We start from the raw sequence: 4949 nt of genomic DNA on the forward strand, positions 1-4949 counted from the left end.
CCTTGTGTATTTGTCTCATCGTAACTTGCTGATACTCTCTCACGCCAAGTGTACCAATGCACAACAAATCCGCTGGCATTTGCTTTTTGCGTTGTTTAATTTCATAGTCACCTATCGCCCAGGTGGGTTGCATGATAAAGCTGATGCCTTGTCTCGATAATTGGCTGGTGCTGAACCCCCATGTTTTGAGTATCCAATTCTGTCCAAAGAGGCAGTGGTTTGTGTTTGTGTCATCTCCACCCCGTTACTGGACACCATTCGGATTGGGGCCAAAGAGCATCCTGCTGACCTAGAGGATGTGAATGCCCATGTAAATGACCGTTTTCAGCACGTACAAGACCATATCTACATCCCCACAGAAGCCACTCCCTTAATGGCACTGCAGTGCTCTCACAATACCAGGTTGGCTACCCGTCCAGGCCCATCTAAGGCTTTGGACCAGCTACGCAGGGGGTGCTGGTGGCCCAACATGATATGGGATGTAGTGGACTGTGTGTACTCAATGTAAAAAAGTGCCCGGGAAAGAATGGGCCCTCCGTCAAGTCATGCCCGTCCCTCATAAACCGTGGTGCATGATCTCAATGGATTTCCTGATTGGGATGTCTCTTGTGCAGAGAATGACTATGGTTTTGGTGAACACCTTCACCAAAATGGCTTGGTTTATACGCTGCCAGAAGATACCCACAGCAGCAAGATTGAATTCTTTATTTTTTTTTTACCATAATGTCCACCTTTTTGTTCTGCCTTCCATCATAGTGCCTGATCAGGGGACCCAGTTCATGTCCCGTTTCTGGTGTGCCTTGAGGGTTTCTCTAGGCATATAGTCATGTTTCCCCTCCACTTATCATCCCCAAATAGACAGACAAACTGTAAGGGGGAATTCCACAATAGAACAACTCTTGTGTTGCCTATGTCTTCGATATTAGTACAACAGGCTCTCTGTTTTAGGGGTGGCTCAATTTGCATATAACAATACAATTCGCACTTCATTCGGGTTTTCCCTAGTACTTTGCTCTTCATGGACAACCCCCTGTTCTTTGCCCCATGAACCTGTCGTGCTACGAGCAGTCCCTGCGGCCAGGGCTTTGCGACAGTTTTTGCTGCAGATGCGCTTGTCTGTGTATGCGATGGTCAAGTTCTCTGTATTGTTGATACCCATTAAACAGCTCAGACTAGATAAAATACCCAGAATAACACAAAAGATCAGGGATCTCAAATGAGTTACAGTGGCCACCTTATTGGCATCTCTAATGCCTAAATTAAACTCTGTAGAGTCCCACGACGACCCCACCGATCTAGTGCAGCACCCGAAGCAATCAATCTCAACTACAATTGGCTCACTTGTGCCACAAATAATCAAAGTGATTAAATCTGAGACTGTCAAGAATTGCTGGTTTGAAGATCATATCATCCAGGCAAGTAAACAGAAAAGGACCGTGGAAAGAGAGTGTAGAAAAAATCCTTGCTCTCGTACAAAGACGGCCTACAAGGAATCTGTACAAAATTTTAAATGTAACATCACTGCGGCCAAACATACTGATTTTAATAACAGAATCAATAATGCAAAGTCCAACTACAGCAAACATTTTAAAACCCAAAAAGAGTTTGAGGGAAAACTGCCAACATCTTCTCCAGTAGCCAGGAATGCAGCCTAGTATCAGGAAATCCTGGACGAGTTTGCAGGGAAAATTGCCAGCCATCAACAGGCAAGTTTATTCCAACAAAGTTCCCTGAAAAACTCTGGTCTGGACTGTTAGGACTGATTTTCTATACTCTGCCTTGGATCAACAGATGTATAGAATGCTCTCCTAGTATTGTAACAGGGAGAACTCTGGGAGCTGTAGTCAAACCAGTTCAAGGTATCAAGGTGTGTCATCTAGGCCAAGTCTCAATAGGCGGTGAGCTTGTAAGGGGTCCACTATGAACACACAGTGAAATAGTCAAGGAACACACTTAGACAAACGGGTATAAAAAAACGTCTTTACTTATGGCCATACAACACAGGGTGGGATAAATTCAACATCACGCAACACTAGGAATCCACGATTTGAGTGGAGCTAACCACGGTTGGGAAACCATAACTTGGGGCAGTCCCATCATAGAATCACGAGGTGCAAATCCTCCGTCCTCCCGCTGGTGGCTGTCTTTTCCCAGGTTTAGCAGCCAGTTTGCTGGACCCAGTGATCGGCGGCCTGCCACATACATTCTAGGGACTGGGTCACCGGGAAGTGTGTTTTTCACGACCCTTTGGGACCTTCACATAATGGCACATAATGTTTACTCTGTGCCTTTGGTTGGCACCCATGTTAGGCGGCGTACCGTTCGGGAGACAGCAACCGGCCTTGCTGTCCCCTTTAACGGTCACCGCTCACCCACATTGAGGGGCCATGGGTGCACAGCATGTGCCACCGAGGGGGGGTGGCCACTGCCACATGTTTGGCAGTTACCCGCTCAGTCAATTGCATCCCTGCAATGGGTCGATGGTGTGGGTATGTTTTCAACACCCTAACGTCGCAGCAAAGATTAGCACTCTCTTGCAGCACATGACACCCTCACAGACAGCGAACCGTTCGGGAGACAGCAACTGGTTTTGTTGTCTCCCTTAACGGTCGCTGGGTACTCACTTTGGTGGTGCCGTTCGAATGTGTTTCTCAGTGGTGAGGGTGGATGTCAGCCTACTATGTTTGTCGATCACCCCCCTAGTTTAAATCCATTTCTCTGTCCCTCCACAGATTGTCGTGGTCAGAGCAGACTAAGGGGCACACACAGAAAGAATTGAAGTAGTAGGGGGCCCTCTCAGAACGAACTGCTGAATTAGCCCTCTTTCGTTGGGCCTTATTGGAAATTGATCAATCTCCCAGATAACCAAAGTGAATGTCTTTGGATTTTAGATATTACACCACCTTTTGACAATAATACACCTCACAATAAGCAGGTATATTTTGCATGGTTAATATATGTTCTTTGTACATATAATAGGTGGAGCTTCGAGATACAAAGAAGCAATATTTTCCGTTTAGGACAAAGCATCAACATAGAACACGGCCATACCAAAAAACTCTAGGTAGGCACTATTTGTTTCGATTTTCCTTCATTCAATGGGGTGGAGCCCCTGTGGTTGCTTCATAGCTGTGCCAAGGGCGAGATGTTGCGATGGTTGGTCCCAGACTTGTGAACTTTGATGTGTGCGCAGGGTGGGGGTTTTCAACCCCATCCTTGATGGTTTTTGGGTTTTTGGGCAGTTTACAACCTTTCTAATCAGATAGGAAGAACGTTTTTTTTGTTCTCTGTGCTTTTAAATGAAGGTTTTAAACCTTAATACCAAGTGGCAATAACATACAGACTTCCCCACCATCACACAGGATTGCTTATGGAGGGAAGGAGGCGATTAAAAGTTGTATCATTCATAAAGTAATTGACTGGTTCACGATTGATGTTCAGGAGTAGCAAGGTATTGTGGTGATTAAATGTTTATATCATTCACAAAGTAATTGTCTGTTCTAGGATGGGTGTTTAAGTTTAACAATACATTCTGGTTCTAAGAGATTCACCAAGATATGTATGCTTTCCCTCCCTCTTTTTCCTTTTTTCTTGTGGTATGTACTTTTTCCTTCAATAGTTGGAACAAGGAATATAGAGATACAACAACTAAGAACTTAGTGGAAAAAATCAGGTCTACCAACACCGATGTGATCCAAAATCAGAATTGGGATTTTTCTGTCCTGATGAGGGTTGTGGCAGCAGATTTTTCTGAAAGCCCGGCCCGAAAACTTGAGTCGACGTGACAACAGTTTAAAATTTTCCCAGGAAAAAGAATGTGCTTTTCTCTTGTAAATAGGCATAGATGTGGCAATTGAATATATCTGAATAATCACGATATTAGCCTGGTTTATAGTGATTTTTTCGAATGGCATATTTTTTAATGCCATTTTCTCGAAGCAATTTTGGCGGCAAAAATTTGTTCATGTTTTTTATTTTAAATGGTTTTAAATGGGGGGGTTCCCCCCAAACCCCTGTTTTTTTTTATTGAAACTTTTTTTTACTAACGAGACTAAAATAAACCATAAAATTAAAAAAAATAATGGAACATTTTTTTTTTTTTGCAAAAATGTTTTCGACGAAATGGCATTTCGAAAATATGTTTTCGAAAATATAACCGGATACCAATTAGCCTATGTCAAAGCAACACAATTGATTCATTTTAGAGGGCAATGAACAACGTTCAACATCAAGGGTCCAAAGGTTGGGCCCATGGGTTTTTCTCAACCAAATTAGTGACGATTGCTTATGTTGTACATGTATGAATGGATTCTTTTGAATGTGGTTGGAAGGATTTGAAATTAATGGGTTTGCATGAGATCACATTATGGTGTGGTGTTTTTAGACAATGAAATTGTACTAAGTTACATTTTAGGCTTATTTATTTGGTGTTTAGGCCTTTTATGTGATGTCAATAAGTGATTGCCATTTGTGTATTTTTGTATCAGTGTGAGAATGATGTTTACAAAAGAAAAACATGAATATTATATAATGATTTAACATGCTATACAAAATGAAAAGCTTTTTGAAATTGATCTTTTTCAGAAGGTATTGTATCTAAGTGTTTTACAAATAATACAAACGCAAAGAGAGTCAGTAGATGTCCACTGACAATTGTACTCCTTGTCTTGCCTCCTAGTATTGTCACTGTAGTCAAACCAGTTGAAGGTATCAAGGTGAGTGGTCTAGGCCAAGTCTCAAGAGGTGGTGAGCTTGTAAGGGGTCCACAATGAACACACACAGTGAAAGAGTCAAGGAACACACTTAGACAAACAGTTATAAAAAAAAAGTCTTTACTTATGGCCAAACAACACAGTAAAAAATGACTACTAACGGGGTATTATCACTCAATACTAAAAATTAGATACATATATACAATCACTGGAGTAGATCAAAATCATATCAAACTC

The sequence above is a fragment of the Ambystoma mexicanum genome, chromosome 9 (assembly GCF_040938575.1).
Source record: "Ambystoma mexicanum isolate Mex_15411 chromosome 9, UKY_AmexF1_1, whole genome shotgun sequence".
Classification (NCBI taxonomy): Eukaryota; Metazoa; Chordata; class Amphibia; order Caudata; family Ambystomatidae; genus Ambystoma; species Ambystoma mexicanum.